The sequence below is a fragment of the Cheilinus undulatus genome, linkage group 1 (assembly GCF_018320785.1).
Source record: "Cheilinus undulatus linkage group 1, ASM1832078v1, whole genome shotgun sequence".
Lineage (NCBI taxonomy): Eukaryota > Metazoa > Chordata > Actinopteri > Labriformes > Labridae > Cheilinus > Cheilinus undulatus.
In genome coordinates, this window is record NC_054865.1 from 32,842,668 (window position 1) to 32,867,807 (window position 25,140).

At 36.9% G+C, this 25,140-nt stretch overlaps 2 long non-coding RNA genes across 4 annotated transcripts; both read right to left on the bottom strand.

Moving 5' to 3' along the window:
* Positions 1-4,767: 4,767 nt before the first annotated feature.
* Positions 4,768-7,098, bottom strand: LOC121512043. Of its 2 annotated transcripts, none has more exons than XR_005992086.1 (4): positions 6,972-7,098; positions 6,865-6,895; positions 5,130-5,238; positions 4,768-4,954 (listed from the first exon to the last, which is right to left on the bottom strand). It is a non-coding gene; the product is annotated as an uncharacterized LOC121512043 (long non-coding RNA). The 2 variants fall into 2 exon arrangements; XR_005992085.1 differs by having other exon boundaries at positions 5,073-5,238.
* Positions 7,099-8,735: 1,637 nt separating this feature from the next.
* Positions 8,736-21,799, bottom strand: LOC121512049. Of its 2 annotated transcripts, none has more exons than XR_005992088.1 (3): positions 21,754-21,799; positions 16,292-16,347; positions 8,736-10,153 (listed from the first exon to the last, which is right to left on the bottom strand). It is a non-coding gene; the product is annotated as an uncharacterized LOC121512049 (long non-coding RNA). The 2 variants fall into 2 exon arrangements; XR_005992090.1 differs by lacking the exon at positions 21,754-21,799 and adding an exon at positions 20,942-20,991.
* Positions 21,800-25,140: the final 3,341 nt, after the last annotated feature.

Here is a 25,140-nt window from a genome sequence, read left to right on the forward strand (position 1 = left end):
TTTCCCATTGCATAACTTTTTAAAAGTAACAACACCGTGAGAACATTCTGTACACTCAAAGTCCTTGTGCCTTCATTTTCAAGGACTTGAAAAGATGTCACAATTCAATTTCAAGTACTAAAAAAGCAAACATTTTATGCAGTGGGCCACAAACAGCCCACAACACATCCAGAAAAAATGATTACTCTGTAAGTTTAGCTTCAAGCACTGGACTGGGATTGGCCCTGGCATTTTGTGGTGCAAACTGGCCCTTTTTTCTCCAGTCAACATGACATAACTGCACTGCTCCCTCATCCCCTGTTCAATGGTCTACTAAAACATTCCCCCAAGCTACTACAAAGCTGAGTGGTTAATGCCAAAGACAAAGTGATGTGTATTCACTCTTTCGCTAACTCTCTTGTTGTCAGAGGGGCACATGGTGGAAATTAAACAGGTAAATATATATACATAATATGAGACTGGCCCCAAAGTGTGTCGGTCAATCCAACACTGTTTGCCTCTGACACAGCCAATCATAGATTAGAATTTTGGGGTGGCCAATCATTTTCCTATGGTGGCCACCCCCTTGTGTATTGTATGCAAAGAAACACATTAGATTTCTATATTTTGAGGAAAAAAAAATCTAAGAATAAATTTACAAGTAGGCTGCCACCGCAATGCAGTGGGTAGTGTCAATGGTTGCATTGTTCTTTCCCCTATGTGTCATTCTCAAAGTCTCTCATTTTAACCCAAGTGCAGTTTGAGTACAGAGAACAATACAGAAGAGTTACTGTAATTAAATTTACATTTATTTCACCAGGAAAACCTCACTGAGATTAAGAATCCCATTTACAAGAGTGTAGAGTGTAATGTAGATCAAGGTGAGTTCAACCAGAAAGATGTGGAAGAAGGACAGTGGAACTGTTTAACATCAATTCCCAGAGTGCATTGCACAGCAATGACAGATTAAGTTAATCTGTATTTTTCAAATTTTCTCAAAATGTAGAAATAAAGTGTTTATTTGTGCAGCATACACATAGAAGACATTTAAGTTAATCTAAAAAAGTAAAATACGTCTTATTATGCAGGCTTCCCTTTAACCCCACACACTCTCCTTGCATAGAGATGCCATCAGCTGGTCTTTGTGATTTGCAATAAATGTATAAGAGCTGGTGAAATTTAAATTATCTGATACTTGAGAATAATTTCAAACACTTTATGTTTTGTTCTCAGAACACATAAAGGCGATTTTAATTGTTTTATTACCTGCTAAAGTCTCCGTTACCACCACCAGGAGGCGACAAATCAGGTATTTAAAGTTGTATAGAGTATATTGATGTTTAAAGTATGGAGGTGTGTTTTGTTGTTCGTACATATAAGTTAATTCAGCACTACTTCATAATTTTTATAATTAAATGTAAAAACTCATACAATTAATGGACATTAACAATTGTCTTACATGCTAAACAGTCGAACTTTTCATTATAAAATTAAACCATAAATAAAATAACAAATCAATAATTCAGAAAACAAATTCACTATGAAGACAGGGCTAAAAGAGTGCCAGACACATCTGATTTTGACCAACAATAAAAAAGACGGACATTGAAAGGAAACAATAAACTATCTGTACATGAACACACCTCCAAAGCACGCACCTAACGGTACACTCAGGTCGAACGTGATTGGACCCGAGCAACTTGCCGTCGTCATGGCGTCATCACAGCCGGGTGGGAGGATGAGGCGTTCAGGGAAAAAACGGCAGAGAGGAGGTGAGAAGAGACCACTGGAGGCTGAGTGAGGGGACACACGCGCATCCTCACGAGCTCGGTCACACATGAAGGCCATCCTGCTCGTCTGAAGGCGCGTGAGCCTGGAAGAAGAAGCACCCTCCTCATCACGGATACAAACACAGCATCCAACAAGGATACCTCACCAACCGCAGCACCCCGTGGACACCCAGCCTCGAGGAAGCCGGAGTGGGATTTTATCGATCAGATCCACGCGCGCTCACCTGTTTGTCATCGCGTGGCTGTACACAAACTCGCGTGTCCTCGTGCATATCTGGAGGCTGATAGATGCTACGGAGCGTCCGTGTGGATGTTTTCAGTGTCCGTGTGAGCAGGAGGTGTCTTACACGATGTCAAAGTGAGTGTTTTTGGAAGCAGGGGTTAGTTTTAGAGACCAGAGCTGCCCATAGTATTTAAAATGCATCTTTTCCTCAGTCTGCAGCTGCACTGAATAAAGATAGATACGTTTTTTATAAAAAAGAGAGAACTGGGAACATTTACTATGTTGCATTCAAGTTTGATAGTTAAAAAAGGCTTCACAATCCAAGTCACAATTATTTGGAAAGTCAAAAGAGCCATTGTGTCACATTATTTGTACTAAAATCGTACAAAAATACCTACATTATCTGTTTAACCCTTTAGACAAATACCTTGTCAGGGTAGTTTATAAGTATGAAGGTAAAGTAGCCTACACAGGCCTATTCAGTCATAACAAGAGCTCAATTTACTAAACCGCTAAGTTCACACCTTTAATAACACCTTTTATTCACTCTGTTTTTACTGTGCGTAGATGGCAATTATTATCTCTTAAAATAATTCTAAAAAGTTTGGATAATTACAGTTATAAAGTCTATGAGAATGTCCTCCCACATATACAAAGAAAGTGACTCACGCCTAGCCAGAGTATCTACTCTCCAATTAAAACATCTGACGTCAGACGCACTGACAAAAAGCGTGATTTCATCACAAGATAATTATTAGCTATAGAATAGATTATAGTAAATGGGGAAGACAGTGTATATGGCTTTTACTTACCTATTACAAAATGTGCTTAAAGGAAAGACTACACAAAAGTGTATAAAGTGAAGCCAAAGATTCAGAAATCATTAACTCAGTGACATGGTAAAATTAAAGCATCCAAGGTTAAGGATGAAAAAATGTTATATTATATGATATTATAAAGGTATTTACTCCCACCTACAGAGCCCATGTCATAAAATTTGTGAATTTTCATGTGAATAGAATCTTAACAGACAAGAAAAACCTATTGTGGAGCTGATTACGAGCTAAATTGTACTAAAGAAATCAGAGGAATTTTATGTGATAGGTTACAAAGCAGGGTAAGGCAGAGAGACTAGATGCATGAATGCTGGCCAGACTACAAAATATAAAATAATCTTTAAGACACATAGGGATATAGGATCAGGTTAATAGAACACTTACATAAAATATTAATAAATAATAATAATATACAGTGAGTAAGCAGGCCTATTCTATTTGCCAAAAAGGGAAGTGATTAATGAAATAGAAGTTCATAGAGCTGAGGTCTCTCTGAGTGACTGTGTTAAACACAAACTAAAAGATTTAAATAAAAAATTAAATGTATTTTTGAAAGCTTGAATTCTGTTGTTTCTTTTGGCGAAAAATCTTGTTGATCTATTTGCTATTTTTATATCATTTGCAGTGTTATAAATCTGATAACGTGCATTTTTTTTCTAGAGACTGTCAGACCTACCTTTCATTGTCACAGCCAACAGAGGAGTGTGTTCCTGTCTTTGGTTATCTAGCTGTATGAGTGTTCATCGTCCGTCATAAAGCTAGATAACCGAAAGTAGGAATGAACTCCAAACTCTCTGCTGCCTGCACGGAAGAGAAGAAACAAGACAATATATGCCATTCTAAGGGATGTGACATAACAGGTAAATGAAAACTAAGAGGTTTTTTGTACATCATATGGGTTTAAAATCACAGCAGCCTTGGTTAGTGGATTCATGGATTTAGAAATTCTCATCAAGCCTAATCTTTGTGAAACCTTGCTGATATTCTTCATCATCTCTCAAAGAACATGTTATTCATCAATTTAGACTGATGGACAATTAAGGCAATCAGGTAGGCAATTTGGGAAAATTTCACTGTTTTCTAAATTTAAAAATTCAGTGAAAGATGGAAAATTATCTGCTTGCCAAAGCAGAAACAATTTGCCAAAATATCTTTCTATTAAATTCTGAAATACTCCTGCAAAGCCTTTAACATGCTTCAAAATGTCATCATCAGGTTTTGAATATTTATTGAATATCTTATTCAGCTGTTTAATTTGTGAACAAATTATTAATTTATTTCATACACTAGCTGTGTCATTTTCTCAAATTGCAGTCAAACTAAGCTCAAATATTTTTTACACGATTTCTCTTCCGTGAGATTTATCATGTGGAACGACTCCACTTCAACCTCTTTGGAGTTATTTTTGTGATTATTGATCCTACTTAGCTATTTAAAAGTAATAAATAAACAGATGAGTAACAATAACCTAAGAAAAGGAGTTTCAGACGTCATTGTACAGTCATTCGATAAACTGGCTTTCTCTCTCAAGTTTCTGTCAAACAAAACTATTGCAATAAAATACAAAACAAATCCAACATTTAACGCTGATCAGTTTTAGCAGTCATTTAATAAAACCTGTACAGTTTAGATTCTAATAATTAAAAAATACCAAGCTTCCACCACACATCAAAATAAAAACTAAGCTCTCTGCATAATACTTGGATGACTTAATGTAAGTTTTACAAATCTATTTTTATTATACTTTTTAAAAATAATAACCTGCTGCCTTTGTTACAGCAGAACTCAATGTTTGCTCTTTATGTGCATGGCTTTGTAAGCTTTCTGATGTCGTTTAGATCCACTGTAATACATGGCTGTCTTTTTCAGCTCTACTTTCTCACAACCCTGTCGACTGACATTACAAAAAACACATGACCAAAATTTCAAATTAAAAAAAACATTTATTTCTTTATTTTAGATTTATTTAGGGCTTTTAATGCCTTTGTTGGAGAGACATGACAGTAGATAAAATCAGGAATTTGGGAGTGAAAGTTGGGAATGACATACAGGAATGGAGCCAAAGGTCAGATTCCAACCTGGACTGGTGCTTTGAGGACTGCAGCCTTTGTACGTGCTGTGCATGACTGCTCCGTCATCAACAGCCCACGTTAAACAAAGAAAAACAAAACATTCATTATTTTTCACAAACACAATTTCAGGGATTAATTCAGATAATGTTGCAGTTTTGTTTAAATGTCACACCTTGCTAACGAAGAAATAAAACATTCCCCAAACTGAACCAGTCATCTGTGTGCTAACCTCTGACAGAAAGGCCTGCTCTGTACATGTGTGACTGCTTTTGTGGAAGCTCAGCCTCTCTCTGTCAGAGCATCAGTATGGAGGCCATTTTACCAGGGTCTCCCGCTGTCTGTAAAATGGTTGTTGGCACAAAGCGACCATGTTAATTGATCCATCATTTGTTTTCTGTAATCAGTCTGTAAATCCTCCTGTTGAAATAACCTCATGTCTCTGCTGTGCTGAGTTCTGCAGCTCATTACTAAGGTCACGTAACTCACACCTTCATCATGCTGAGTGTATACAGTATGATGACCATGAATTTAACAGAGAATGACTGAATTAGTGATTCAGTGATGATCTCATGAAAGCAGCAGAAACAGTCCTTGAACACCCTCTCAGATCCACTCTATCATTTGGCCAGCCTGATGGGCTCAAGTTCACAGAAAGAGTTTTATGGTAAATTTTAACTATAACACATACACAATCCAAATAACATACAATCAATATCTTTAAAAAATAAACATATAATAAACATATCAAGTTAATAAATAAATAAGATAAATGTAATTTCCCAAACCCTGATATTGTGAGGGAACTGAATAAAACACCTTTTGGCCTTTTTTTTTAGTAAAGGATGATTCCTAAAACAACTCATATATAAATATAAAACAATAAATATATAAGTTATAAAACTCATTGTATCATTCTAATATTTTTTTGTAAATTATTTTTGTCTTATTTAACCCCTTAACGCCTGTTGTCACTTATTTGATACATACTTTTATGATACCTCTATCTAATCAATATGATCAATAAATTACTCAAAAAAACTTCTGAATACAATCTGATAAATGATAAAAATGCCCTCAAGTGGATTATCAGTTACCAAAAACACCTAATGAATAAAATGAGATGCTAAAAATATATTTGTTAAATTTTATGGAAATTTTGATTTTTTAAAAATTTCAATAGAAAGTTAAATGAACATTTCAGTTCCAAAAAATTAAAATTTTCTGGCTATTATTTACGTTTTCAGGCTTTAAGGGGTTAATAGTCTGATAGAAATCATTGGAATAATATTATTTAGGCCTAATTTATAAACTGAAAATCCTCTGTGCCAGTTTAGAAATAAGAAGTTAAACTTGAATAACATGAACACAGAGTAGATCATTTGGCCTCACAAGGCCCTAAATAGGACTCTTATGTGAAATATCTCATAGGCTTACTGAAATTACGATAGATTAGGAATGAACGAGCCTTTACATTTTAGTGGTAATCAGTGAGTCATTTGTAATATCTTACTTTAAATGTAATGAGCAGAGAAAGAACCAAATGTGCCCTTTTTAAGTATGGAGAACACGTGTTTTATGAATCCAAACCCATCCTTTAGCTAAAGAAGAAATAGCAAGAAATGAAGAATTGCTGAAAAATACAATAAACAGAACAAACCTTTAGTCTCAGTCGGTAGAGGCCTGCTTTTACCCAAAGGCCATCCACCTTACTGATAGGAATTCAACGTGTGTAAAAACGTAATCTCCTTTTCCCACTTTTTATAGACTACAGAATCTTCGTTTTTGCTCCAGGTTATCACAGCTTTGTAGATTTGTACCCTCCCTTCTGATTCAAATGTAGATTCATGGACAGTTTTATAGGCACACTGTTAATAGGCCCAGTACATATAAACATTTAATATGATAGGTAATGGCTTTGTTGAATGTCCAGCCAGCTAATAACAGCCCTACTGTAGGCTACTTACCGACCGAACAGCCCGTTTATCCCGCACGTAGCTATAAAAAATAAAAAGCTGTAAATAAAAACGCTTCCTAACAAAGTCTTTGCATTAAAACCGTCATTAGCTCTCACCTTGCTTTCTTCGTCGTGGGATAAAACAGCGCTGCCAAAAAAAGAGGAGGAAAAACAGGACTGTGGGTACAAAGATGGGAATAAAGGAAACAATCAGAGAATCCAGCAGTAATGAATAGAGGCAGACAGGCTGCTTATTAACATAATTGCATAGAAACGAGGAGCAGAGAGGATTTAAAGGCGCAGCAGCAGCTCAGCTCTCTATCTCTGTTTGGACTAAAATAAGCTAGCAGTAGTAATGTTTACAGCACGGACGCAGGAAAGTCACTAGTTAGAATTTTAGACGTAATTGTAGCATTAGATAATTTATTTTTAACGTTAGAACTTTCCTTTTAATGATTCAACCTTAAATAAAACCGTATCCTGAAATTCAAACGCTGTTTCAGGCCTTCACATTAAAAGGACGAGTAGCCTGAGAGTAAAAACACGTGGCACGTTTGCTACTATTTAGCCCCACTAGGCCTTTAAAACAATGTTTCAGATTCATCCGTCAACTATCCAAAATGCCACCCAACTTCACCTGCCTTGAAATGAATGTCAAACACCAGATTTATTTCCTATACAATGTTCCCTGTTAAAATATTCAGAGAAATTCCCTTTAGGGATGCTTCTAGATTAGCTAAATTCAATTCAATTTGGGGGGAATATTGTATGTTTTTTATTATTCTTTTTTCCAGTTTTGTATTCATTTTTTCCATAATAGCCATAGCCTGATTTTTTTTTTAGCTTAATTAAAAAGAAAGCTTCAAAGATGTTCAACATTTAGGCTATCTAATTAAATAAATCAAAGCAGGCCCCTGTTCCACACTGTTTAATATCCTTTCTTTTTACACATCTTGGTTGGAAAAATCAGTTTTAAAGATTTTGTTCTCTTTTCATGATACAAACACACTGGACAGAGTGGTGGCTGAGGCTTAAAATAAGAGGGGAGCTGTTTCTTTATTAGACACCAGGCTGTAATTACAGCATCAGCTGGGGGAGGGGCTGTGAAGCTGCTGATAACATGGAGATAATAATGTATGATAATATTGAGCAGCAGTGTAAGTCAGCCTTATTAGCCTGACAAAAATGGATACTTCTTTGTCAAATTGTTACTCTTCATGCAGATGGCTCTGGCTGATTTGTACAGTTGAATGAATATCATCAAAACCAGCAATAGAACCTACATTTTTAATAACTGTGTACACATATACAGTATGCATGCACTTCCTAACAAAGAAAAATCATTACATCCCTAAGGCTGCTGGTCATATGGAAGGATGTTTAATAGAAATGATCATAGAAGATAAATTGTTACATGTAAATTACATTTTTAAGCACAGTAGATGATTATTTTTTATGAAAATACCAGCGTCTTGTTTAGGCTGTAATTAATGAACCATTAAAGCAAAGACACAAAGTGACCTGCAGCTGAAATGCATCTGCACACACGAGTGTAACTCCTGATGCACTAACACACGTGCAGCTCCGCAGCTGCATGGGAGCCTGTTGGTAAACACTGATTCAAATTAATATTCTGATCCTGACTCCGCTCCACAATGGCTGCATTGAAAAAGAGCACTTGACAAAGGTCTATCACCTCTCCTTCAGTGCTGTCTGTGTGAGTCTGGGGTCTCCTACCAGAATGATGTTTGAGAAAAAGACTTTGGCCATTAGTAAATCCAACTTTAATATCAATAGATAACATCTTTACAGATGTGTGCAGGCGTCTTTATGTCATAAATACCACAAATACACACAAAAAAATGTCTCCCATTATACCGAACACTGGGAGTGAATCCAAAGTTGATTTAAAGTGAAACAAAGTTAAACAAACACTACAAAGTGAAACACAAAATCACCAAATGAATCAGGTTAAATCTTTTAAAGTTACTTGGCCTTGACTATTTTTTTAAATATATGAATGAAAGTATTGTCTAAATCTAAAAATCTTAGATCCTTAAAATTTTTATCTCATCCATAAAAATAAGCAAGGGATGTTGTTGAGAAGACATTAAACTATACTTTAGAATATTACTGAATGATTACTTCTTTATATTTTTGCCAGATACCAAAATAAAAGCCCATTTGATTTAATTTGATCAGTTCCACTCACACAGACATCAGAGATACACAGAATAAAGTCCAGATTAACATACAGATAACTTTCAGGCACTCTCTAAGGGAAAGAAAAACAGCTTTTGTTGTCAATGACGGTGCCATGATAATGACCGTGAACAGGTTAAGTCCCAACAGGTCGGCCCAGCCTCATAGACCCACCTGAGCCGTCTCCTTAAGGTGGATGATTGAATCAATGGATCATTACACCTCTGCAGCCCCCACAGCTGCATCCCTTCTTAATCTGGGAGTACATGCGATTATCCTGCTACGGCTCGTTCTTAGCTTTGCCACAGCGACAGGGGACCTTTTCACAACTCTGTTTATTTTCCCATGGTCCACTGAGTCTGGGTGGCTCAGACCCCTGATGTGGACCAGATGATTTTTAACAGCTTCAGTATGGAGCAAACAGGGAGTCTGAGGCAGAGAGACGACGTTGAACACTTATAATATGAGACACTGAGCATTAGCTCTATAATCATGATGATTCTGATACAATTATTACAGCCAAATACAAATAATATAATATTGCAGATTCTTCATTAATATTACTATCATCAATACAACTTTATTATTATTGTCATTGGCTGTATTGAAAAACACAGAGATAAATTAATGTTTTATCACGAATTTAAAAAATGTATTATTGATTGAAATTAAATTTCAAATTTAAAAATGCCTTCACAGTTGAATATTATTTTTACGAACTGGCACGACATAAATAGTTGGTCCAAATTTGTTTTTTTCTCCTGAACAGGCAACACGTTGATATGATTCTTACAATATAGTTTTCAGACATATTTTATAAACATAAAATGTGCATCATGAACAGGATGATGGGAACTGAATCACAGAGTTGATTTCCATTCTCTCCCGCCAGTCGCTCAGACTGTCAGTCAAGTTCAAGTTCACAGGGGTGGAAGTGTCTCGACTTCTCATTCACGTCTGTTGTCGCTCCACCAAGACTTCCCCCTCTCCCCCCCGAACCGTGGTCTGACTGCATGGGGCTACTGTGACAGAGGGGCTGTGGCGTTGTTATGGCGACAGGCAGGACGGCTGGGTTATGTGCTGCTGAAAAGGACAAACTGTCAGAGAGAGAGAGAGAGTCAGGTCCCCCCAACAGCTGGGAGCAGACACCCCCTCATCCCCCCACCCAGCTAAGGCCTTTCACACACCACCAAGACCCTGGGAACTCTGATAATTTCACATTCATCATCCTCACACACATGTACATATTTCTCCCTCTCACCTTGCTACATGAAGGTTCATGTGTTGTGTAATGTGAAACAAGAATAACAGTCATGTCATTTACATTTTCAATCTGACGGGCTATATGTGAGTGAGAGAGAGATTTTGTTGTTAAGATCTCATTCAACTCTGAGCATGAAAAGAGGATCATTTGCATAAACTGCATGCTGTCTGTCTGAGGGTTTTTGGGGGTGGGCACTGAGAAAAGATATGAGAGAACATGGGGAAAGAAAAAAAAAAGAAAGCCGGATGATGCATTGAGGAGCTGCAGGAAGAAAGAGGAGGTTTGAATAAGAGAGAGGGTGAAAATTGGCAAAGAAAAGGTCTTAGCATGTCTCCCAGTGGGATTAAATTGTCCTGGATCGTCTTTATATAATGTGCTGAATCTGGCAGCAGCATGGCTGCAGTGCTGATCTCACGCCTGAACTCCATCAGACCAGAGATGATGCAACCAGTTAAAGACAAGTGTTAATGTTCAAAGATGATCCATATGACTGAGTAATAACAAATGTCCTGTTTAAGCTTAAGTTACAGAGCTGTTGGTGATTTTCTTTTTCTTCTGTGTTCTTTTTTTTTTTTTTAACTAGAAAACGACTTTCATCATCCTGACATCACATGTCCTCATCATCTCCTCTTTATATGACATCAGTGGGTTGATCTCATGGACTCACATGGATTCATGGACTTCCCGCTCTGTGAACTGAAGCTGCAGCAAAGAAATGACTCCTGTGGCCTACATGGACTATGAATCTAAATACAGTTATAATTCAGGGGAAGATTTAGATTAACTCAACCAACAAAATTCTAAAGCAAAAATGTTCTTAACATAAAATCTATATAAATGTACTTTAAATATGTCTGTATTACTTAAGTTTGACTGAAGTTTAATTTTTGATCAGTGCCCACAGTCAAATGCTTGACTTTGATATCTGTCAGTTTTGTTATACTGAATAAGTCTTGTAAAGATTTTTAGAGTTATATATGAAAAAGTGAACAATTTATTCACACCTCAGTATTTAGTTAAATATGGATGAGATGTTCGATTTGAGCTGAATGAAAGTGTTGCCATATTTAATAAACTAAATGTGTGATAAATATTACAAGTGTGTATTTATTCATTCATTGAACAGCTCAGAAAGTCAGGCCTCTATCAGTAAATTTCAGAGAAAGATAACCAATCACAGAATACAAAAGTAATATTTTTTATGCATTATAGGGTTTCTTTGATCTTCACATTTTGGGCCTACTTCATTATTTCCACTAGCAGTAGCAGGAAACTCAGATTCTTCATTCAGTCTCAGAACATAACAGAAGCTACAACTACCACCAGGTGGTAGTTTGTGAAAGTGTGTGATGCTATTACCTGTTCCACCAATTTTTAACACATTTTGCCATTGTTAACACATTTTGCTGCTTTTCAACCATTTTTTAAAATTCTTGCCGCTGTGAACCAATTTTTGCTGCTTTTCACCAACGTGTGCAACTTCTTTTTGCCACTTTTGAACAATTTTGATGTTATGTGCTGCTTTTTCCACTCTTAGCCGGATTTTTTTCTGCTTTTCACCTATTTTGCAACTTCTCTTTGCCAGTCTTAATCCATGTTTGCCTCTTTTTTTTTTCCATTTTGCTACTTTTCACCATTTTTTTTAATCATTTTGCCACTCTTAACCCATTGTGCTGCTACTGATTTATTTTTACAGATTATTTTGTGTCAATCTTAAAACATTTTTTCCACGTTTAGCTATTTGGTTGCTTTGACCCATGTTTACACTAAAAGAATTTTTCCCACTGTCAACCCATCTTTCTACTTTCCCCCCATTTTGCCACTGTTAAACAATTTTGCTGCTTTTCACCCATTTTGCCACTTCTTTTTGCCATTTTAACCAATTTTGCTCCTTTTACGAGTTTTTGCTACTTCTTTTTGCTATTCCTATCCAATTTTTGCTGCTTTTTCACTAATATCCTATTTCTGCAACTTCATTTTGCCAATCTTAATCTACTTGCAACTTTCTGCCCATTTACACTACTTTTTAAGACTTTTTTTTCCAAACAATAACTCAATTCTTTACCATTTAAGTTGTCTCAGTTTCTTTGACTTTATTTTCTGGTATCCTGATGGTTGTGCCTATCATTGCTTAGCTCTGAAGTCTGATATTACTTTCCATAACCATTTATATCAGTGTGTCCATCCAAATAGAATGCATTACCATTAAAAAGGAAATTCTATTTTGAGATAAGGGGTACATTTTGAAAAAGGCTATATTGTACTACAGCATAAATAAATAAAAATCATTTTCACTTTTTTGCTTGAAAGGGTGGTTACTATCCAGGTTAAAAGATGAAACATGGTTAACTCACATTAATTAGACCATGAATTTGCTGATCTCCGTGGGTCCCTAGTTTGGCTTGGCCTCTTGTGGACAGCCTATAGTAGTGGGACAAGCAAGGGATGAGCACAAGGCCTAATGACCTAGACCGTCAAGATCTAATGAGTTCATCCGTTAGTCAGAATAGACGTTAATACAAAGTTTGAAGATGACTCCTCAAAAAATTCTTGAGCTGTTGTTTTCACAAGCAAGGAATAAACTTAAGGCCAAATGTATTTGACCTTCAAAATGGAATCGGTTCATTGTTTGGTCAGAATGGGGGTTTGAGCAGAGTCTTGAGAGAACCCTGCAACCCGAATTTGAGGTTAACAAGAAAGTGATGAACATGAGGCTCGGTGACTTTTACTCGAGTCAGATAGACATTTGAGCATTAAAACAGTGCACCTCCGCTCTCAGAAACCACCAGCACAGAGTTATGAAAGAGGAAATACACTCCAGTCCCCGCACTAACAAGAAGGGGAACATAGATATGAGAAGGCCTTAGCTACATCAATGACAAAAAGCACAATTAAGTTTTTAATTAAATGTGACTGCATCCATTCATACTGTTTTTCATGTAAAATCAAACAATCGAGAGGCTGAGTTTTAGGCACAATATTCACCTGTGACTTATCTATTGAGCAACCAAACATTTAACTCTCCATTGAAATGACCATCAGATCATTTAAAATGACATTGCTTTGAAACAACTGTTGCTTTCCTATTCATAACATGCATTACATGTGACACACAGACAGACTGGATTGGACAGCCTGTCCGGTTGAAGATTAGCGACCTTCCTCCCACATTGTAAAGACCTCGTGTCCACAGAGTGTCGACCTGCTGCCGGACACAGAGAGTCATGACCTTTCACTCTCCTGGGACACAGTCTGACCCGGCACAAGCCTGCGGACAGACTCAAAGACCTCTGTGAGTTTTTAAGGCCTTTATTACTGCACTTTTGAGTTTCCTTTTCTCCATTTCCACAGCGACCTCTATAATGTCCTAACTTGACAAGCCAAATACTCCGGTGTATGGAAATCATGCAACATGTAAAATAGAATACGAGGGTCCAACACAGGATAGTTCACAAGTTTCACAGATTTTTTTTAGTTGAGAGGCCTAGTTTTATACATCATGTTACCATTTAGTTGACATTACATGCTGATAAATAAAAACCTAAAGTTGGTGGAAAACTTTTGATCAGAAAATATATTTCAGCTGGCTCAAATGAAGAAGATGCTCCAACTATTTCCCCCATAAAATGTTGGATCAACTAAAATCTGTATGTTTTCTTGGTGTGTACCTTACATAACTTAAAAAACTCAATATAATGTGTTGTATCAACTAGTTTAGTTAGCAAAACTGCTCCAAATAATTCATCATTTATCCACATAATAGCATAATTGTACTTTTGTCTGTAGTAAAGAGAAAGAAAATCTGAATTGTGTCTTAAGAAAAGTGAAGTATGCATTGAAATCTATGTTTTAATCCGTCTTTTCATCTTCATCTGCAGGCTGTTGTTTATATCATTGCACATTAAGCCCAAGTTGAGTGAAATATTATAATAATAAAGGAACATTTCTTATCATGTGGAGAGCTTTTAAACTTTTGATCACAGTTGAGATTTTACTTTGTATCATTTCCAAATCTGTTTCAATCAGTGCAAACTTCCATTGATGTCTAAGTAGTATGTGTACAGTGTTAGAGCTGTATGCAGTCTTGGTCCTTTTTGTTCCTTTTGCCCGCCTGTAGTCTGTTGAGCTTGTTAGGTAATGCTGATTTTCAATGAGGTGTACCTGCTTAAAACCCTGTCATGACTTCAGACGATAGACCTCTGTGGGGCTTTTGTTTGCATTTTATTAGTTGATTTTTATTTATATGAATGATTTTTTTTACCTTGTGCCTTGAAATGTTTTATATTTTAATGCTGTGTTTTTGCTCTAAATGTAATAAATATCTTGTTTTTTCCTCTGTAAAGCACTTTAAATTGCTGTATATATGAATGGTGCTCTATAAATGAAGTTTCTTCATCTATTGATTTTTTTCCATGTATCTAATTATTATAAAAGCCCACGTATTTTAGTATGGTAATATGTTTTCTTTTGTAAATCAAGGACAGATCAATGGGCCCACTAAATTCTGAAGCACATAGACACCTCATCCTTTACTCTTTGCAGGACGTCATGTTTTTGAATCAGGAGTCACAGGAAGTTGCATGGATTTTTAAAGCTTGGAAAATTATCTGTAGGCTTTTCCCTGAGGGCAAAGCTGACTTTTTTGAGCTGTTAGCACACATATGAGAAGTACCTCTTCCCCTGCATAAACAAAAATCTGGTTTATAGGCAACATTTTCCATGATAGGGAGCTGAATAACAAAATTGTTTTCATTCAGGCTTACCCAGTGATGTCATGTGAAAGTTTCAGTGTCGGTAGTGAGACGTTCAGGGCTCCCTCAGACGTCTCATCTCTGTCTCATGAATCATGAGCAGGCAGCTGTAGAGCAGCTCTGTGTGCATGGAGGGCTGAAGATGATGCTTCAGTCATTTATATCTTCCAACTGAGTGAGCTTTAGGTCTTGTACTCTGCGTTTGCATAAGAATAGAATCAGGTCCTGTGAACTTCCCCAACCTATTGACCCGGCTCCCCAGACATGAATGGCTGCGCTTTGAGGCTCCCCAGCCTCTCAAGCAGGCTCTAAGCATGCCTTAAGTCCCAATCATGGTAATTTAATATATCTGAAGCCCCTGGCTGTTTGCTGGAGCCCCTCTGCAGTTTGTTTTAGGCATTCTCTTCTCCTCACCTCACCAGCACTGCTCTGTGTTTGGTAGCTCTGAGGGGCTGCTCGGCTCTACAAGTTCTCTTTCAGTGGGTAAATAAGCCTCTGGTCCACATAATTAGAGAAAAGTTCTTCTTTTATTCTTCAGTCTTTTGATATAGAGGAAAGATGAAAATCTTTCTGAGCTGGAGAAAAGCATTAACACTGATGCAGCTTTCAGTCAGTAAGTTTATGACAAAAATAACTTTATTTATATTCTTGAGGAGACAGACAATATCTCACTTATCTGTAGACCTCATTTTATGTTTTCCTGCCTTGGGTTTGATAATGATTATTTCTTTTTTTGTTTGTTTGTTTGTTGTTTTAATAAAACTTTGAGTAACTGAAACCAAAGACTGAAACACTACCAGATGTGCTGTTGCCATTTTCTTGTATTTTGGTCTCCTGTTATAAATATGATCCATAAATGCAGCAGGATGACAGCTGACCCGTACTAGCAATTTCCTGATAAATTTCATAATTAACTTGGTTTTTGTTCATAAAGCCCTGCATGAGCAGACACCTGAATGTTTCTCTGAGCTACTCCACCTCTGCATCAGCAGCTCCTGTGGACATCTGGTGAGTCAGTAGGCAGTTTACCATAGGTAGAGGTATGCAATTATCAGGGGCCTTCTTCTCCAAGGGTCCTCAATGAAAGGTGGGCATCAGATTCGAGGTATATCCAAAATTACTTTAAATAGTTAACACATATATTTTACACCAGGATGAGAGACCTTGACGTGTGATCATTATGTGTTTCATGTGAAAAAGCCATCAAATTCTTCACTTACTGTTCGGTGAGATTTCATGTGTAAATGCTGCTGTCACATCATTTTGGCACCACCTGCTGGAGAGAAAGCACACTTTGCTCCCTCAGTACACACTCCTTTACCCTCCTTCCTGCTGGTACCTCCTCACACACAGAGGCAGAAGGCCTCAGGCAAAGAGCAACACGAGACCCTTACCCATCATGCTTAATGAAATCATAGAGTGAAAGAAATATCTGAAGCATTTCTTCGCAATTACCACAGGCCACAGGTCTACATAACCAAAGAAAATACCCAGATGTGACCAGGCAGTTCTTGCTAATCACCTCTCATTTAAGTTATTTAAAAAATTATTTTCCAAAATTGTGTATGCCATCCAATATTTTCTGATTTGGTATTTGTATAAAGAGCTACTTGCTATCATTTGATTGATAGGAAGGCACATGGGAGGCTTTATGAGGGTCTTAAACTCAGTAGGAAGGATCAAGGGAAGTTCCAGGTCAACCAAACTTAATTCTGATGCTATTTCCTGCATTCTGGGGACTTGATTTACATTCTAATTACTCATCTTGATTGCTGACACTATGGCTGATGTATACCTCACATTTGACGCCTTACAGTAAAACGGCTTATCCGCATACATGCAGACATAGCTGATACCACTGATACCAGCACAGAATGTCTGTCTGTGTGTGTGTGTGTGCTTCTCTTAGACCATAGGAGCAAAACAGTGAGAGGTTTCATTGGTTTATACTTTATGTCTTGATAGAAGCTTGAAGTAAGCCAAAAAGATATTTATTTAATTTAAACCAAAGTAAATTTTTTTTCTTGAAGGATTTATGTTTTGGAAAAATGCACATCAAGCTTTAGGATTTTAGCATTAAGTCAGTTATAAAATAACTGAATGAAAATGAAATGAAAAATTTTATGCAATTGCAAACAGCAGATAACATGATATATGGATAAGGAATTCAAATTTATTTATTTATTTTTTTTTTTGGCACAATTGGATACCCAAAAGGGCTCATCACTTTTAATTTAATTTCTTCAATGTTGATATTTGTATAAAACCTTATACCAAAAATTACCATTGTGTGCAGTCCTCTCCAATCAAATCAGGGGATTTGACTCTCTCCAGGCTTGGGCATACATGTCAGTCAGTATGCTGTCAAAGACTAATACTAAGGAGATGTTCTCATTAATCCTATTTTATTTTAGATAGTTTTCTAAGCACATAATTTAGTTTTAGTTAGTTTTCATTTTCTTTTGAAGGGTTAGTTTTTATTTAGTTTCAGTTAACTAAAATGATTTCTCCATTTAGCTAGGGGTTAGTGCTGTTGACTCACAGCAAGAAGGTCCCTGGTTTGCTTCCCAGTCAGGGCCTTTCTGTGCGGAGTTTGCATGTTCTCCCCATGCATGCTTGGGTTCTCTCCGGGTACTCCGTCTTCCTCCCACCACCAAAAACATGCTTATTAGGTTCATTGGTGACTCTAAAATTGGACGTAGGTGTGAATGTAAGCCTGCCTGGTTGTCTGTCTCTATATGTCAGCCTTGCGATTGACTGGCAACCAGTCCAGGTCTGCACATATAGCATAAAGCATTGGATGCAGTGGTGTAAAGCAGTGGAGACGCGTTCTCTGCAGTGACAAATTGCGTTTCTCCATCTGGCAATCTGATGGACGAGTCTGGATTTTGGCAGTTGCCATGAGAACGGTACTTGTCTGACTGCGTTGTTCCAAGTGTAAAGTTTGGTGGAGGGGGCATTATGGTGTGGGGTTGTTTCTCAGGAGCTGGGCTTGGCCCCTTAGTTCCAGTGAAAGGAACTCTGGATGCTTCAGCATACCAAGAGCTTTTGGACAATTCCATGCTCCCAACTTTGTGGGAACAGTTTGGGGATGGCCCCTTCCTGTTCCAACATGACTGTGCACCAGTGAACAAAACAAGGTCCATAAAGACATGGATGAGAGAGTTTGGTGTGGATGAACTTTACTGGCCTATACAGAGTCCTGACCTCAACACCTTTGGGATGAATTAGAGTGGAGACTGAGAACCAGGCCTTCTTGTCCAACGTCAGTGTGTGACCTCACAAATGCACTTCTGGAAGAATGGCCGAAAATTCCCATAAACACACTCCTAAACCTTATGGAAAGCCTTCCCAGAAGAGTTGAAGCTGTTATAGCTGCAAAGGGTGGACTGACGTCATATTAAACCCTATGAATTAAGAATGGGATATCACTTAAGTTCACATGAGAGTCAAGGCAGGTGAGCGAATACTTTTGGCAATATAGCGTAACTGTCCTAAATGCTGATCTTTGCTTCTGTGCATTGTAATGGTTTGGACGATGGCACACACGTTCATGTTTTCTCCAAACACACTGGTACTGAATCAGCAACGTCATCAAAGTTTGGGACACAAAAACCCCTCAGCCCTGCAGAAAGCAAAACCTCTGAGAGGAGAAATGTGTGGAAAAAAGAAAACAAAGCTCCTATTTGTTTCGCTTCCCTTCACAGCCCAATCAAAGTGTTTAATTAACACGGCTTCTTTTCACATAGAGGAGATCAAATAGTAGCAATTATCTGAGCAAACTATGATGAGATGGAATACCCAGCATTCATAGCTGCACATTTGACAATAATCTCAGCCTTCAACCTGGTTCACTGCACAAGCAGAGCTCAGAGGCCCACTCATTGAAAAACTAATGATCTCTAATGAAGCTCCATTCAAAAATCTGCAGCGTTTGCAAAAATCTTTTACGTGTGCACTTTTTTAAGGCATTAAAATAACACACAATTGAGTATTTTAGTATTTGGACTGGAACACAGTTTTTTTTTTATCATTTTGCCTCTGTTCACAACCTCAATGGGTTTGAAATAAAACAATATGACTGAAGAGTCAACCTTTTAGGAGTTACAGTCATTTTTATTCAGAGTACCTCCATCATCAAGAGCTCACAAGTATTTGGACACACTAAAAATATCAGAAATAATACACAATATGTAATACTTGGGTAAAATTCTTTGGCAGTCAATGACTGTCAGAAATCTTGAGCCCATCACCAAATTCTGAGTCTCCCCGGAGAAGCTTTGCCAGGCCTTTAATTTAGTCACCTTCAGTCACTTTTTGTTTGTGGGTTTGTTTTTGCACCAACTTTATGAAAGCTCTTGAATTAAAGGTAAAAGCATAGACAACTGATTGTTTTGTTTCAAACTCACTGTCATGGAATATTTTTTTTTTTTTTACTTGTGCAGGATCCTTGACTGTACATGTATACAGAGGGATATATAGTTTTTGTCAGAGGGTCTGTTAATCAGAAATGTTGTGAACATGTTTATCCAAACTACATCTACATCAGTAGCTCTTAACAAGCCTTGCCTCAAAACCCACCACCATGCCCTTATGAGATATCACTGCCCAAATTCCTTTTATTCCATTTATTTCATGAAAAATGTTGCATTTGAATCTCACACAGTACAAAACATATCACATCAAATTAGTTTCATTTTGTCTGGTAGGTTATATGAAGTTAGGTTAAGGTTAGTTTAGTTTAGTATAATTTAGTTTAGATGCATTTGGTTCAGTTCAGTTGAGTTCAGTAAGAAAAAAAAGTCTGATTTTGGTAAGGTTAAGGTTACTTTCTGCACACATTTCTATTCACTACAGTGGTACAGTGGTTCCCAGCCTTTTTTCCTTAGGCCCCTCCCCCTTACTCGAAGAAAAGCCTGTTTACTTTCATGAAAAAAATGAAAATAATTGTCTTGTAAGGTAAGGTTGTAAGGTTTAAAAAGTTGTTCATTTACAAGAAAAAAAGACTAGAAAAATTTTACTTTAAAAGTTGTAATGTAAACCAAAATTTAGAATTGTTGAGATTATAAAGATGAAAATGTTAAAATTCAACCACTGTTTTCAGTTGTGTTCCTTGTACATTTTTTGACATTACAATGTTCCAAATTTAAGATTTTAAATACTTAAATATTTGAGTCTATAATGTCAAAATTTTAACTTGGAAATTTTTTGTTTTTCTCATAAACTTAGGACTTTTAAACTCTGAAATTCGGAGTTTGCTTTCCTGTTTAAATAGGACTTAAAATCTCAAAATGTTTGATATTTTCCACCAAAATGTTGACTTTTTCATCATAAATGAACAGATTCTCTCTTCTTTTTCATCTTTAGGTTGGCCTTAATTCACCTTCACAATTTTTTTCCTATCGTGATTTTTGAAAAATATATGAATCTTATTTTGACAACCTCAGACCAGACAGGGTCCCGCGCCCCCCTTGAGATCTTCGGTGCCCCCTTGGGGGTGCCCAGACCCCAGGTTTGGAACCACTGCACTAGTAAATATTTCTGACTTTAGAGCTTTATTTGAGTCTAATTTTTATCCTAGCAGAGAAAAACAGCACACATTAATGTTTTAGAAACTGACGCAATATTGTTGACGTAAAAAACAAAAATGGTCCTAAAATAGAGCCTTGTGGTATCCCACACTGTATTATTTCTTGCTCACACTTTCTATCATTCTATTAGATGCATAATTGTTGAGCCACTTCGGGACATTATCATAAATTTCATATCCATACAAGTTTGCAGTAAATTGCAATAACTGACTGAATCAAATAATTCAGAAAGATATGAAAAATATCATGTCTTTTTTTTTAATGTAGTCTGATACTTACCCAGTAATAGTGAGGGGCCGTATTATGGCCATCCTGTTGTCTCATTATATATTGTCTATTAACAAGGCCAGATATCTGTGGGATATACACAAATTACAAATAAAAATACTCAACAGTATTTGCTCCTTTGCTTTTAGAAGTGTATTATAACTCAAATATAGTACATCTAAATATTTCAACCCGTCTATGGGCTAGGTGTAACTCATAATAATAACAAAACACAACCTCATTGTTAGTGCAATATCTGTTCTCCTGTCATAAATTGTACCTTTTATTTACTTCATGTTATTTTACCACACAGAATTTTACCAATTAATTTAGTATGTCTAGGATACACCTAACTGAAATTTGCTTGTTATGAAGACATTTTTGAGGGCTTTCTGAGGGGTTTGGACCTTAGTGTAGGACCAGTGGTCCTTCTTAGAGACTTTTTTGGAAACTCAAACTCCATTTTTCTGTGATTTATTCACTCTTGGCCTCTTACTCTTATCAAAAACACGTATTTATTACTGGTAATAATCAGGCTTCAGGCAATCACTGACTTTTGCTAAATGGTAAAGTTTTTAGAACAATATAAGAAGTTTAAATATCAATAAGAATCAACTTCTTCTCTATTATTTCATTACTCAGTATCAATCATACGTGTGATGTAATTCTCATATTAACATGGTTATATGATTGATATGTACTGATTATAAAGACTGAAATAAATTTGATTGTTTTTTTTAATAACTGGGAGCACTGAAAATGTTGCAGGCTAATCATCAGCATGTTAATATTGTTATTGATAGCCTGTTTGTTCTCATACTTACTGTTACGGCCCCAGCTGCATCCCCTCTCCTATGTGTGAGATTAACCTCTGTGGCGTGTTCTGTGTGTGCTTGGGGGTGTGTTTGCATGTGTGTGCTGTGATCTTCAGGTAATGTCATCCACCTGTGCTGCCAGCTGAGAAGCTTGATTGGTGTACAGCTGAGCTGAAGCAATTAGCCAATCAGAGAGGACCTGCACCTATAGAAGCTCCCTGAAACACCAGTTTGTGGAAGCTTGGTTCAGAACCAGATTGTTCCTGTGCTGCTTGTCCAGATAGCCATTAATGTTAACTTTGAATTGTCCTTACCAGAACTCTAGTGTTTGTTTTGTTACTTACTAGTGGTAATCTTAGTAATTTGTTCTTAGTTAGAACTTGTGATGGTTTCTGAGGTACTTGTTCACTTAAGATTGGGCCAGAAATTTTGTTTAGTTTTAGTCACACACATACATCTCAGGGTTGCTTTTATTGTTAGTCTCGCTAGGATTTAGGGGTGCTGTTCCTTTTTGATGTTAGATTTGGGTCAATAGAGTAGGAAGTTAGGTTTATTTTTATTTATTTTCACAAACTAGTAAACTAGCTACTAAACTTTAGTTACAGTCTCCCATTATATTCTTTTATTGGTAGGATCAGCATCCATCAGACTTTCCAGTTACCTCTTGTTTTCCACATTTTGTAAAACAATTTTACCTCTTTTGCAATTAAATAACTTTTGGTTTAACCAGTTCAATCTGGTTTTGTTACTTCCCTTTTTCCTCATAAGCCTGGTCGTAACACTTACCTCTTAGCACATGCATTTATTAGTTTTGTAAAAAAAAAAAAAAACAAAAAAAAAAAAACATGCATGCTACTGAGACAGTTGCTCAGATTTTCCCTGTTAAATTCATTTTCTTCAAGTCAAAATTTTATACAAGCTCTGTTTCACTTTTCTAAGTAGGACTTCCTCAAGTGTTTGAAATTCAAATTCAGGTTTGTCATTGCAGAGAAACTGCAATAGCCTTATACAGTTTATAGTCTTATGCATATAAGCACGTAACCGTAGAAGTTATGGAGCACCTGTGCAAGAGAGATAAGTTGTGGTTTTCCTTGTGTTACGCTGTAACTCTTAATGAGGACTTACTGAATCATGGGAAACAATGCAGAGTGACTGTTTGGAATACAAAATAGTTTTTTTCCTAATGTATGCATGATTAGAATAAACTTATGTTTCATCACACCTGAAATTCCTTGAATTAGTTACTCCACTGGTAGCTTTTGTGCAGATTTTAAGTGCTGCAGAACACCATGCATGTTAGGATAAAGCCATGACAATTTTTTTTTCTTTGAAAAAAAAATTTAAATTTTGAAATTTAAACACATGCAGAGCCCCGGCACACACGCATATTTATTAACCTGAGAGTTTCTGACAACAGGATCCCAGTTGCGAGGCTGGGAGCAAAGAGTCTGAATTTGACGAGAAGAGCACACAATCACAGGGCCACAGTGTGTCTCTGTGTCCGGGCAGAGTAGTTTGAGCACATCAGGTTTTGTGCGTCTCTGACGAGATGTGACAGCCCAGCTCGCACTCAAAGATCCACGAATTTGGTCCATTTTTCTGCCTTTTCCATTTACAATGCTTCAGTGGAGATTTCTTTATTTCAGAATGGACAATGGTCTCTTTCTTTCTCACTCCCTACATCTCCCTCTCTCTGCTTCACACACAGACACACACACACAACAGACACACACAGACACTCTCACAAAGCCTCGCTGGCAGACGCACGCACACTTGCTTGCTGTCATGCTCATTTTGATGGTAATTAATGACATCACCACTGCGTGCGGGTGCATGATGTGTGTGAGTGTGTGTAAGTGGGGGTGCGTTTGTTTGTTGAGCAAACCGTGGGAACAGGGAGCTCTCCAGGGTGGCGAGTCAGGGCCTCCAACAATACATATGCTGTTGCTTTTCACCCAAACACCCTCCCTTCCCAGGAGAATCATTCCTCTCCCTCCTCTCTTGTCCTTCGTTTTCCCTCCTTTTTTCCTCAATGACTCTCCCTCCCATCGTTCGTCTGCACTGTCACAGTGAGCAGTGTGAGAGGACTGCCCCCTCTCTGCCACTCTGTCCCATCAACATGAACTTGATGATGCTTTCTGCTAAACACTGCAAAATTTATAATGTGTGCTCTAACAGTGTGTAACCATGATGAAGGCATGAAACACTTCATAGTTTTGGCTTTTCACATTAAAAGCACTGATGATTTGGATCACTGATACATTTCTGCTGCGCTTACATTCTCATCAGGGCTGGACAATTACTAATAAAATTACTGCAATTAAATAGCTTTTTGGGTACTTGTACTTCCTTCAGGACATTTTGAAATCAGTCATTTTTCTTTTACTTAAGCATGTTTTTAGGGTGTTATTGTACTTCAATACTTAAATAAATATATTACTGAGTCAAAAATGAAGTAAAACGAAAAACTGCCTTTGCTTTCACTGATTTACTAGTAATTTCACTTCTACTTAAGTAAATTTGATCAAAAGTAATTGCACAGTGTAAAACTGATGAAGTCAGTTTGTAGAACTTTTACTATTAGCTTCTACAGAAGCATGACCTTCTGTTTCTTGTTTTGTCTATTGTCTTTCAAAAAGTTTCTTTATAAAAGAAGTAAAACTTGTGACTTTTATTAGTCCACAAAGCTGCTGATCTTAATTTCTTATTAATGCACTTTCAAAGACAGCTTATACAATCATGCAAAGAATGAATCCAGCCATATGAACCTAAGGGTAAGAATGTCACAGATTTAAAAAGAACAAATTTGTAGAACATGGAGAAAAATAATTTTTGGCTCTGCTGGAAGTTCAGGTGGTTTTATTCATTCTCATGCTCCCCTCTAAATCCGGATAATCTCATAGAACCTAAAACATTAGAGGAAACTGATTACCCAAAAAATTAAGTAATACTCAGAAAAAATAGAATTACTAAGTAGCAGGTACATAGCCATTTTAAGCAATATTGACTCAATTTTATGTTAATTTAGTTGGTAACTTTACTCATGGTGCAGAGATGTCTATTGCCCGAAGGCTTTTGGGAAAAACCCAGAAGGGAAAGGGATGGTTGTCAAATGATTTGAGTTCAATGACAAAAAAAACCTTAAAGTGATCGAGTACTGTTTATGTAAAACTAAAACCGAGTTCTATGAAATCAGAAAATTTGAGTTAAAATAACGTTTTTTGGAATTTTAAGTTAACACAACTCAATTTTCTAACAAGCTTTTGCAGTTCAGTCTTACAGTGTATGCTGCATGCACCACTCCACACATGCTCTCTCACCATCCACCTCTCACAATCGTCAGATGTTCACATCACCTGGTCACATTTATTCAACAGCTGCTGCTTGCAATCTCCT